We start from the raw sequence: 13,494 nt of genomic DNA on the forward strand, positions 1-13,494 counted from the left end.
TGAGAGTGGGCGGGGAGGACCAGAGTTTGGAGGCCAAACCCCGATATTCCAGGACAGGGCAGCAAGCTTGGGAGGAGGAGCGGTGGAGGAGGGGGTGGAATGGATGCCCTCCTACTCCCCCAGGAGGAGTCCTTGGGAGAGATTGCAGGGAAAGCCCCCCGAGGACGAGGGGAAGGACAGAGGTAAGATTCCCCAGGGGGGAAACTGCCGGAAAATCTACCTGGAAAGTTCTGGAGAACCCTCTGGGAGAAAGGTGAGGAGCTCTGAGTAAAACTGCCTGGGAAGACTGGGAGAAAAATGCTCAGGAAGGTCTTATGAGTCTCCTTAGGAAAGCCCTAAGGAGACTTTCAGGGGAAACTCTAGGGGGTTCTCTGGGAGAGACTGCAGGGGGAAGGGGGAAGCCCCAGGGAGTACACTAGGGAAGAGTGATGGGGAAGAGAGAGAGAGAGAGAGAGAGAGAGAGAGAGAGAGAGAGAGAGAGAGAGAGAGAGAGAGAGAGAGAGAGAGAGAGTGTTTGTGTGTGTGTGTGTGTGTGTGTGTGCGCGCGCGCGCGCACACGTGTGTGTGTGTGTGTGTGTGTGTGTGTGTGTGTGTGTGTGTGTGTGCGCGCGCGCACGTGTGTGTGGTCATTCTGAGCAAAAGGATTGAGAAGAAGTCTGGATGGGAAGCCACATTACAAAATGCAGGGGAAAGCTTTAGAGGAGGGAAAGAGAAGGGAAAAGGGAGAAAGAGATTCTCTAATGGAAGCTTTAGGAGAAATCCTGGATTAGGGGATCGTCAATTTAGAGCTGAAAGGAAACCCAGAGGTGATTGAATCCCACTTGAGGCCCAGAGAGGTTATATGATTTTCCCAAGGTCACCAAGAGAAGAGATTAGAACTCAGATCTTCCTGATTCCAAGTTCAGGGCTCAGTGGGCTCTGTTTGCAGCAGCAATGGACAAACTACAGGGAAAGTTTGGGATAATATAATTAGGATGGAGAGACTGATAGAAATATCAAGGAAAGCCCTTTTTGAGGGGAGGATGCCCTCAAGAATTGTAGGGAAGGGGGCAGCTGGGTGGCTCAGTGGATTGAGATTCAGGCCAGAGACAGAGGTCCTAGGTTCAAATCTGGTCTCAGACACTTTCCAGCTGTGTGACCCTGAGCAAGTAGCTTAACCCCATTGCCTAATCCTTACTGCTCTTCTGCCTTGGAACCAATGCACAGTATTGACTCCAACATGGAAAGTAAGGGTTAAAAAAAAAGAATTTCAGGGAAAGATTTTTTTGGGGGGAGAGGAAGATGAGGAGGAGGATGTCCTGAAAAGAATGCCTTTCCTGGAAGGAAAACTTGGGTTTGGAGTCAGGAGAACTGGGTTTTAACCCTGTCTGACACTTTTTTTGGGGGGGGGGATTGAGTTTCCTTGTCTCATCTGGGCTGGAAGTGCAACTGCCCCTCTTGGGTTTCAACTCACTGCTGATTGGTATCAACAGAAGCTTTGGCCAATTCCGTTTCTGATCTGGGATGGTTTGCCCCTTCTCAGGGCTCATGGTGTTGACCTGATTCAAGGCAGATATTTGACTGACTTTAGCCCAGCTGCAACTTGGAACTCCTGAGGTCAAGAGATCTCCAGACTCTGGGCATGGGGCACTACGCCTAACCGACACTTTGTGTTTGAAGGACCTTGGTCAATCTGATTACTTCATTTCTCTGATACTCAGCTTCTTGTTTTGGAAAAATTAGAGACTCAGACTCTGAGATGCCTTCTAGTGTTAAATCTTTTTTTTTTTAAACCTTTACCTTCCGTGTTGGAGTCAATACTGTGTTATTGGTTCTTAGAGTGGTAAGGGCTAGGCAATGGGGGGGTCAAGTGACTTGCCCAGGGTCACACAGCTGGGAAGTATCTGAGGTCAGATTTGAACCCAGGACCTCCTGTCTCTAGGCCTGGCTCTCAATCCACTGAGCTACCCAGCTGCCCCCCACTGTTAAATTTTATATCAGGGAAGAGGAGAGATCTAGTGAAACTTTGGAAGGCAATAGGTCTTCTTGCAAGAAAGTATGTGTATGTATGTATATGTGATATATATGTACACACATATGCATACACATATACTATCATAACTTTAGACCACTCCCCATTCTGAATATCTTTGGTGCTAGAAAGACCCTTTCCCCCCCAAATGTGTTTGGGAATGTGAGGTAGTGTGACGTAGTAATAAGAGAATGGGATTTAAAATTTGTAAAATATAAAATTGATCCCAGAGAAGGAATGAAGAAATGCATCTGTACTGGTGGAAAAATGGAGAGCCAGGCCTAGAGACAGGAAGTCCCAGGTTCAAATGTGGCCTCAGACACTTCCTAGCTGTGTGACCCTGGACAAGTCACTTGACCCCCATTGCCTAGCCCTTATCATTCTTCTGCCTTGGAGCCAATACCCAGTATTGATTCTAAGATGGAAGGAGAGGGTTTCAAAAAGACATATACCTGCTTCCCTTCTGTTAAGGGTTAATTTTGGTAGGAGTTTGGCAGAAGTAAGGAGGCAGTTTGATAAAAACATTGAGTTTAATTTAGAAGTTCAGATAGAAACTAGGAAGGAGGAAAGTGAGATTATTACTCTAATGACTATACCTAAAATCCTAATTCTATCTACAATGTCTGAAAAACCCTATTCTGGTGCTTCTTGCCTGGCCAATACCAGGCCTAACTACTATCTACACTGACTGACTAGACATTTATTCACTACCTACCTACCTACCTAAGACAATCAATAAAGCTTAATCACCTACAACCCCCTTCAATCCGGGCTTTCTCTAGTCCAGCTGTCAGTGAAACTGCCAGTCTCTCCTTGCCTCAGAGACACACTCCTGCTCCCTCAAAATCCTGAGGAAAATAGCCCAACTGTCAACTGAACTCTTTCTTATATTTCTCCCTTGTCTCCTAGGTAATAGAATCTTCAGCTCTGGCTCATAGAAGCCTGTCAGAACTGTTCTACTTAGAAATCCTTCTGCACTCTTTCCTGCCTCTTAAAGAGTCAGAGGGGGAGATTAAGAAAACTCCTTTGGGGCAGCTGGGTAGCTCAGTGGATTGAGAGCCAGGTCTAGAGACAGGAGGTCCTGGGTTCAAATTTGACCTCAGATACTTCCCAGCTGTGTGACCCTGGGCAAGTCACTTGACCCCTATTGCCTAGCCCTTCCCACTCTTCTGCCTTGGAGCCAATACACAGTACTGATTCTAAGAAGGAAGGTAAGGGTTAAAAAAAAAAAACTCCTTTAACACTTCTTTGTAGAGTTAGGGAAAATGGGTACATACTCTCAGATTCATTTGATACATTGAATAGTTTTACTGCTATGCTCTCCCCTGTATAGTGAGAAATTCTTGAACCCCTAAAACGACATAACCCAAAATTCCTTTCTGTATCACCTAGAATCCTTTTCCCTTTTCCTGCATTCTGGCGTTTAGGTGACGGTATTTAAGTTTCCTACGCTCTCTTCTCTTGCCACCAGGCTGGATTTAGCTAGTTCTTTTACTTTAGTTATTATTAATAAAACTTTATAAAATATAATACTTAGTTATTGAATATTAATTATTAAACCCACACCCCAATACTTACTTTGTTGTTCTTTGTTAGAGCAAATGATTTGTTTGCTAGGAGACACATATATTCAGAAATGAAACCTGTATAAAAACCAAAGATATCAATGAAAATGAAAACTTTTTTCCTAAATGCCCCATAAATTCTACTTTTGGACAGGCCAAACTGTCCATTGCTATGCACAAAATATATGACCTAGAGGAAGATCTTCTTCATCATCATAGAATCCTTTGGGGAAGAGCTGTGGGAGAATATGGTCTTGGCTTAGCCAGTTACTATGACCTAGATGAGTCCCAGCACTACTCCAAACCTCAGTGTCCTCATCCTTCAAACAAAGAGGCTTACCTAGATGACCTCTCCGACTATGCAGAAATTTTGAGAAAAGAGGGTGGCTGCAAGGCAATGAGAAAACAGCTCATACCTTCCCACTGATGCTCGAAGAAAGCATTCTGAGAGGGAAACAAGAAGAAAATGAGAGGAATGAGAGGAGGGCCTTGGATTCAGGTCCAGAAAGATTCCATTCCATTTCAAACAAAGATTAGATGATTATTCGTCAAGTATGTTGTTGAGCGTATTCATTTTTTAGGTGTGATTTGGATCAGTTGGTTGCTAAAGCTCCTTCCAATCTCTGAAATTCTGTAATTCTCTGACTCCTATAGTTAAGTGTTGGACCTAATTAAAGCCAATTCTCCAGGCTCCCCTTCAGATTCTTTCAATTAATTACACTGTTGATGAATTGGATTGATTGGATTATATTGGTGTCCTCATGAAGTTGGCCTGTGCTCATAGAATTTCTGGTGGCAGAAGTGCTCTGGCCCCTTGCTAAAAACCTGTGACTAGGGGCAAGGGGAGGAGAGGGGAGAGACTATATCAAATGCCATTGACAACTGAGCTAGGAAGAAGTTCCGACTCTGTAAGCCATGAGTAAGATGGGACAACTTTGGTTTTCTTTTGAGGTGGCCCCTTTGTAGGCTCAGGCAGCCTCTTCCTTGGACTTCTAGCAAAGTGGGAGTGGATCTCTCTTCTCTCCCCACTCCTTGGCCACAGTGGTGACTGCAAAAATGGCAGTGAGAACATGGACTAGTTTAGATGAACTTGAAACTGTATCTCAATCAGGGATATGTTGGTAAATGTTTAAGAATCAAGTTCTCTTAAAAAACTAATTTATCCCAACATACTTTAATTTTTAAAATTAATTTATAATAAAATATTTATAATAAATATTTTATATAAAAATATTTATAATAAATTTATAATATTATATATGATAAATAAATTTATAATAAATTTATTTATCATATTATCATATATTATTATATTATTATATATTATTATTATTATCATATTATATATAATATGATAAATAAATTTATAATAAAATGTATAACAAAATAATTTAATTAATTAAATAAAATTAATTTAAAAATTAATCTGTATTATTATTATTATTGTTTTTACATTCCCCACCCTGGTCATTATTTTAAAATTTAAAATTTAATTTAACTTAAAAATTAAATGTTCTTTCCTCCTTGATGTCACATCAATAACATTTCTTAATATTTGTTTTCTGATATTTTGGAATCCATGTTCTCCCTCTTCTTTTCATTCCTCCTCCCTCCCCAAGATCCAGGTAATATAATATGGGTTGTATATATGTTATCTTATAATATATATTTGCATGTTCATCATATCACTTACGCTAGACATGGAGAAAATAAAGTGAAGAATGGTATATTTCAATCTGCTCCTCTATGGTGGTAGATAGCCTTTTTCATCCTGAGTCTCTCTCTCTCTCTTTTTTTTTTAAATTTTATTTAGTCAATTTAGAACATTATTCCTTGGTTACAAAAATCATATTTCTTTCCCTCTCTCCCCTTTCCCCACCCCTTTCCATAGCCAGGAGAGATCCCCCCACATGTCAGTGGGAAGTATTTCAATCCAACCTCCAGCGGTGGAAGGGACATGACAGAGATGCAGAGACTAAGGACTGAAGAAGGATAGATAATTTCTGTCTGAGGAGATGAGAGAAGGCCTCATGGACAAAATGGCACCTGAACTGGGCTTTAAAGAATTGGTGAGGGGGTGGCTAGGTGGCTTGAGAGTCAAGCCTAGAGATGAGAGGTTCTGGGTTCAAATTTGACCTCAAACACTTCCTGTGTGACCATGGACAAGTCATTTAATCCCAAATGCCCAGCCTTTGCCATTCTTCTGTCTTAGAACTGATATTGTGACAGAAGCTAAGGGTTTAAAAAAAGAATTGGTGAGAGCAAAGATTACTTAGAGAACAGCTCAGAGAGTTCACTGGGAAAGATGGGTTGGAGATTTTGATGTGGGAAGAGTCTTGAATGCTTGATGAATGAGCTTTGAATTGTTGCTAGACAATGGGGAAACATTGATGAATTCCATCAAGAGTGGAGCAACATGGTGAAAACTGTGTCTTTAGATTATTTTGACAGTTGCATGAATCATGGAGTGGTGAAGGGAGGGATCACAAGGAGGCTATTGTTATCATCCTGATGAAAGTAACAAGGGTTTGGACCAGCATGGTGGCCATGGCAACGGGAAGGAGGGAAATAAGTGGAGACATCTTGTGTAGTTAGCACCATGAGTTTCAGACAGTTTCAGGTCTAGAAAAGAACTTAGAGATCACCTGGTTCAATCCACTTATTTTAGAGCCTGGAGGAAATGAAGATTGGGTCGGGGAAGAGGACTGGACAAACAACTAATGAGCAGTGAAAGGAAAGAGAAGTAGTGACTTAGATACTGAGGAAGAGGGAGATAGAAAATGAGAAGGGGTAGAAGATACAAGAAAATAAAACAGAACCAGGGATTAATTCACTAAAAATTCACCAAAGGACTGAAAGACCATTTATGGGTTTAAGTGGTATTCCTGCTCAGATCTAGGTCTCTTCCAATTTTGATATTCATAGCAATTTATATTCTAGTACTTTTAAACATGAGATGGGGTAGCTGGATGGCTCAGTGGATAGAGCACTGGGCCTGGATTCATGAAGACTTGAATTCAAATTTGACCTCAGATACTTACTAGCTGGGAGACTCTGGGCACGTCATTTACCCCCTGTTTGTCTTAGAAGGAAATGGTAAAACACTGGTATCTTTGCCAAGAAAACCCCATGCACAGTAAGATCCACAGGATCATAAAGAGTTGGGCACAGGGCATCAAGGTGGCTCAGTGGATTGAGAGTGAGGTCCAGAGATGGGAGATCCTGGGTTCAAATTTGGCCTCAGACACTTCCTAACTGTATGACCCTGGGGGAGTCACTTAACCCCCATTGCCCAGCCCTTACTGCTCTTTTGTCTTAGAGCTAATACACAGTATTGGTTCTAAGACAGAAGTTAAGGGTTTTAAATATATATATAAATATATATATTAAATTTTATATTATAATTTTATTATATAATATTATAAACTATATATATGTTAAATATATAAATAAGAGGGGCAACTAGGTGGCTTAGTGGATAAAGAGCTGGAGATGGGAGGTCCTGGGTTCAAATCTGCATCAAACATTTTCTAACTATGGGACCCTGGGCAAGTCACTTAACCCCCATTGCCTAGCCCTTGCTGTTCTTATCCGTTGGAATCAATGGGCAGAATTGATTCTAAGATGAATGTTAAAGGCTTAAAAAACAAAAAGAAAGGATACATAGAAGAGCTGAGACTCAAACCTTATGACTCTAAGGTCAACACACCTTCCACTGTAACATCAGCAAAAAAATAATGGGAAGAGTAAGTTCTCCAAAAAGGAGACACTCCCAAGCCTGGTCACTTTCCTTTCCATGTTTTACTATTTCATGATATAGCAGTATAGCACTCAAGCTCTCCATCACTTATTCTCAATAGATGGAAGGAAATAAGCATTCATTAATTAAATAAATAATTATATATTAATTAACTAATTTAATTTAATATATTTATATTTATATCTGTATATTTATATATTATTTAATATATTAATAAATAATTATAGAAATAATTATGATAATTGATTAATAATTATTAAGCACCTCTACACGTCAGGCATCTTTTACCAATATTTATCTCATCTCAACCACCCTGGGAAGTAGGTGCTATTATTATTCCATTTTATAGTGGAGGAAACTGAGGCAGACAAAGATTAAATGACTTGTCACATAGCTACTAAGTATCTGAGGTTAGATTTGCATTCAGATCCTCTTGCCTCCAGGCCCAGCACTCTATACACTGTACCATCTTGATCCTTAATAGATGATTGGCCTATCTCTGTTCTCAATCAGTTTCCTGGATGTGATATTTTATTACTCTAAGACATCTGTCTTAGAATCTATATAGGTATCAGTTCCAAGGCAGAAGAGAGGTAAAGGTTAGGTAATTGGGGGTGAGTAACTTGTCAAGGGTCACACACAAACAGCTAGGAAGTGTTTGAGGCCAGAACCTCCCATCTTCAGATCTGGTTCTTTTTCCTCTGAGCCTCCTAGTTCCCCTTCCTACTTATATATCTACATTTATATCTATAATTTAGTTAGTTTATTTTTTAAAACCCTTACCTTCCATTTTAGAACCAGCACTGAGTTTTGATTCCAAGACAGAAGAACAGTAAGGACTAGGCAACAGGAGTTGAGTGACTTTCCCAGGGTCACACAGCTAGGAAGTTTCAGAAGTCAAATTTGAACCCAGGACCTCCCATCTCCAGGCTCTCTATCCACTGGGCCATGTAATTGTCTCTATCCCACTTCTTGAAGGTAAAGCATCAATGGGGATGGGCTAAAGTTTGGTATATCCACTGGACGTCTCTACATTTCTCTTGGTTCACCCACAACTTTGATTCTCCTAAAGTTGTGTGACTTTCTGATGTGTCTACCTCCTACCGCTGCAAGATCCATTCCTGTGTCAGGGAGCAGCTGGGACCCCCTGAAAGCCTTATACAATTCTCCAAAAGCTTGTGATGCCGTGGATCACAGACTGAAGGATGGAAGGGTCCACAGAATCCACATGTGGGTCAGCCTTCTTGATTTGACAATTTTTTTTAATCCTTAAAAGGTTTTATTTTAAAATCACAGATGATTGCAGTTGATTAGCACAGCTTTTCATTTGTCATCCTTCTCTAATCACAGGTTGCAGTTTTGGAAAGCAAGAGTTATTCAGGGAAAAGTGTTCCCTCCAACATGCACTCAGAGATGAACAATAAGGATAAGTCAGAAGTGGGATGTGTGGGCAAGCACTTGGAGACCTGTCAACCAGAGCATTCTCCACAGTCACAGTGGGTACCCTTGATTATCCATCCAACTTTGAACTTGCTTTTTGGAACCCGACACTTACATTTGGTTCCAAAGTTGGTATCCTGGGTCTGGATGCAATGAAGGCAGCACAGATGTTCATAACTGTATTTTTTCCTTAAAAAAAAATTACCTTGGGGTCAGCTGGGTAGCTCAGTGGATTGAGAGTCAGACCTAGAGACACAGGAGGTCCTGGGTTCAAATCTGACCTCAGACACGTCCCAGCTGTGTGACCCTGGATAAGTCACTTCACCCCCATTGTCTAGCCTTTACCTCTCATCTGCCTTGGAACCAATACATAGTATTGATTCCAAGACAGAAGGTAAGCATTTAAATAAAAAAAATTAATTACCTTTCATCATAGAATCAATATATGTATTGGTTCCAAGGCTAGAAGCAAGGGATTAGGCAATGGGGATTAAGTGATTTGCTCACTGTCATAGAGATAGGATGTGTCTGAGGTCACATTTGAACCCAGGACCTCTCATCTCTAGTTTTGGCTCTCACTGCCCCTAGGAACTGCCTTTTTGCTTGTATTTGTATTACCAGCACTAGCTGTCCACTTACATTCCTTTACAATTTTTTGAGTTCCAAATATTTTCCTTTTCTCCTTCTGCTCCCCCTTCATTGAGAGGACAAATAATTTGATACATTATCTATGTACAGTCATACAAAACATATTTCCATATTGTTCTTACTGTAAAAGAAAACACAGACCAACCCCCCAAAACCTCCTAAGAAAAACGAAGAAAAAATACTTCATTCTGCATTCATATTCCATAAATTCTTTCTTTGGAGAGAGATGGATAGCATTTTTCATCATAAGTCCTTTGGAATTGTCTTGGATCATTGTATTGCTCAGAATAGAAAACTCATTCACAGTTGATCATCATATAACATTGCTGTCACTGTGGTTCTGCTCACTTCATTTTGCATCAGTGTATGTAAGTTTTTCTAGGTTTTTCTGAAATCCTCCTATTCATTACTTATCGTACAATAGCCTTTTATCACAATCATATGCCCAACTTATTCAGTCATTCCCCAATAGATGGACAAACCCTCAGTTTCCAGTTTTCTATCCACAAAAATATCTTTTATAAATATTTGTGTATAAATGGGTCCTTTCCCTTTTTCTTTGATCTCTTTGGAATACAGACCTAGTAGTAGTATTGCTGGTTCAAGAGGTCACCTTTTTATATTCTTTTGGGCTTAGTTTCAAATTGTTCTTCAGAATGGTTGTGACCAGTTCATAGTTCTACCAATTAGTGTTTCTATTTTCCTATATCCCTCCCCTCCCCCCCCAGTATTTGCCATTTTCCTTTTCTTTCATGTTAGTCAATCTGATAGGGATGAGGCAGCACCTCAGGGTTGTTTTAATTTGTGTTTCTCTAATTAAGTTATTTAGAGAATTTTTTCATATGATTATAGATGGTTTTAATTTCCTCTTCTGAAAACCACCTGTTCATATCATTTGACCATTTATCAATTGGAGAATGGTTCTTATTTTTATAAATTTGTCTCAATTTCCTATATATTTGAGAAATAAGGCCATTCTCAGAGAAACTTGCCATAAATTTTTTTCCTCTCTGTTTCCTACTTGCCTTCCAATTTTGGTTATATTGGTTTTGTTTGTGCAGCCCCCTTTTAATTTCATGTAATGGAAATTGTCCATTTCATGTCCCATGGGCCTCTCCATCTCTTTTTTTAGTCATAAAGTTTTCCCTTATGCATGGATCTGTCAGGTAAAAAGTTTTCTGTGCTCTCCTAATTTGCTTATGATATCATTCTTTATGTCTAAATCACATTAACATTTTGACCTTATTTTGGCATATGGCATGTCATATTGGGGGATGCCTAGTTTCTGCCAAGCCACTTTCTAGTTTTCTCAGAAATCTTTGTCAAATATTGAGTTTTTTTACTCAAAGCTTTAGAACACAGAATATCAGAGTTCAGAAGATCCTTGGAACCCAGAATGTCAGAGATGGGAGGGCCTTTAGAACAGAGAATGTCAGAGCTTGGAGAGACCTTAGAACAGAGAATGTCAGAGTTGGGAGAGACCTTAGAACAGAGAATATCAGAGCTGGGAGAGACCTTAGAACAGAGAATGTCAGAGCTGGGAGAGACCTTAGAACAGAGAATGTCAGAGCTGGGAGAGACCTTAGAACAGAGAATGTCAGAGCTGGGAGAGACCTTAGAACAGAGGATGTCAGAGCTGGGAGAGACCTTAGAACAGAGACTGTCAGAGCTGGGAGGGGTCTTAGAATAGAGAATGTCAGAGCTGGGAGGGAGCTTAGAACAGAGAATGTCAGAGCTGGGAGAGAGCTTAGAACAGAGAATGTCAGAGCTGGGAGAGAGCTTAGAACAGAGAATGTCAGCTGGGAGAGACCTTAGAGCAGAGAATGTCAGAGCTGGGAGAGAGCTTAGAACAGAGTCTGTCAGAGCTGGGAGAGTCCTTAGAACAGAGAATGTCAGAGCTGGGAGGGAGCTTAGAACAGAGAATGTCAGAGCTGGGAGAGAGTTTAGAACAGAGAATGTCAGAGCTGGGAGAGCCCTTAGAACAGAGAATGTCAGAGCTGGGAGGGACCTTAGAACAGAGAATGTCAGAGCTCAGGGGCCCTTTGAATAGAGAATGTCAGAGTTGGGAAGGCCCTTAGAACACATAATATTAGAGTTTGGAGGGCTCTTAGAACAGAGAATTTTGGAGCATTTGGAAGGGACTTTAGAACACAGATGTTGATACTGTTAGTGTCCTTCAAACATATCATGCCAGGTCCCTAACCTGAAGGGAATATGTTGGAGGAATTAATTTCTTAAACTTCATTAGGCACCTACTATGAACTAAATTCAGTGCTAGGAAATGGGTTCTGATGATCAGAGAGAAGGGGATGACACATGGGTAACAGTGTGGAAAGAATCCTGACTTGAGGTCCAGAAGAGATTCAGTCAAATCTCATTTCTAATACTTATAAGCTTGGTCGAATTTTTGAGCCTCAGCTTTCCCACATGTAAAATGGGAATAATTCTTCATTTTCTCTTTTCACTTGGTTTTGAGGAAACCACGTGGTAAATTATAAAAGTTAAGAAGTAGAAATGCTCCCTTTATTTGGCATCAAAGGACCTAGAGTCCAGTTCTAGCTCTGCCTCTTACTGCCCCTGTGAGCTTGGAGGAGAACACAGCCTCCTTGATCCTCTGTTCAATGAAGAAAGTGGACTAGATTGCTTCTTAGAAGTCTTCCAACTCTAAATCCTATGATTCCTGGTCAGGTCAAAGAGCAAATAAGACTAAAATTTCCCCCACCCCACTCTTTTGCCAAAGAAGAGATCACCCAGGGGTGATAGACTTAACCAAACCAAACCAAACCAAACCCTTACCTTCTATCTTAGACTCAATACTATGATTCTAAGATAGAAGAGCGGTAAGAATTAGGAAATGGGAGTTAAGTGACTTGCCCAGGGTCACAAGGGTAGGAAGTGTCTGAGGACAGATTTGAACCCATAACCTCCTGTCTCTAGACCTGGTTCTCTATCTGTTGAGTCACCTAACTGCCCCCAGATGATGGACTTTAAAACTGGAAGGGCTCTTAGAGATTGTATTAGCCTGATTTTATGGAAAAGGAAACTGAGGCCCACAGGAATTAAGTGACTTGGTCAAGATTACACAGACAGTGAGGAAGCATCAGAGAGGCTTTAAAACCATGTCTTTGCACTCCAAATCTAGGATTCTTTCCTTTATACAATACTGCCACATACTAGGGCTCCTGGATCCTCTCATTCTTGATCTAAGAGGAATTTCTAAGCAGTGCTCCTGCTTTATCCTGCCCTCTCCATCCCAGTTGACCTCTGCTCTCCCATTAGCACTGGCCTGGACAGATGTTCCTCCCTTTTCTCCACCCTCACCCTTACATCAGGACTAATCTGCCCATCAGGGATTGGACACCTGGGTAGCCAGATGGATGAACGCTTTGGAAAGCCATTTCTGCTCTTAGCAGAGGACTGGTGCTAGGGGCCACATGGTTGGTCAAGCAGCTTGGGTCCCCTGAGCAAAGAGCAGGGCTGAGAGTGCTCAGGCCTGCTGGGAGTAGCCTGCAGAGCTTCAGCCGGCCCTTTATCTGCTTCTCGGGTCCTTCTGGGAACAGGTGAGTTTCCATTTGAGTTTTGGGGGCTACTTGGGACTCAGGTTTGGGGAAGGACTGATTCCAGGGGCTCTTTGGAGAACTGGGAAGGGGCTGGAGAATGGTGGGAAGTTATGGGGGCTAAAGGTAGCCTAGAGGGTTTCGGCGAGTCTCTTCTAGTCCTAAGGGTTAATTTAGAACAGAAATAAGGGAGCTCATTTTTCTTTTCCTCTATCTTTATTCTCCATTCTATTAGAATCTATTGCTTCTTTGTCTGAGCTTCCTCCTCTCAGCCTCTATTCTGGCTTCCTTCTTCCCTCTCGCCTGCTGAATCTCCCTCTCTGCCTTGTCCCTTGCCCTCCATCATTCCCTGGCTCTCTCCTCCACCCCAGTAGGCTCCCTCATTTCTTTTTCTTTACCACCTCCTTCCCAAACTCTCAAGCTTTTCTCTTCTTGGCTCAGTTTCCCCCCTCACAGGGTATCCCAGACTGTGGTGTGGAGCCCTTGGAATGACTGAGAGTTTTCTTTAAATCC

This window comes from Monodelphis domestica, chromosome 4 (genome assembly GCF_027887165.1).
Source record: "Monodelphis domestica isolate mMonDom1 chromosome 4, mMonDom1.pri, whole genome shotgun sequence".
Taxonomy (NCBI): domain Eukaryota; kingdom Metazoa; phylum Chordata; class Mammalia; order Didelphimorphia; family Didelphidae; genus Monodelphis; species Monodelphis domestica.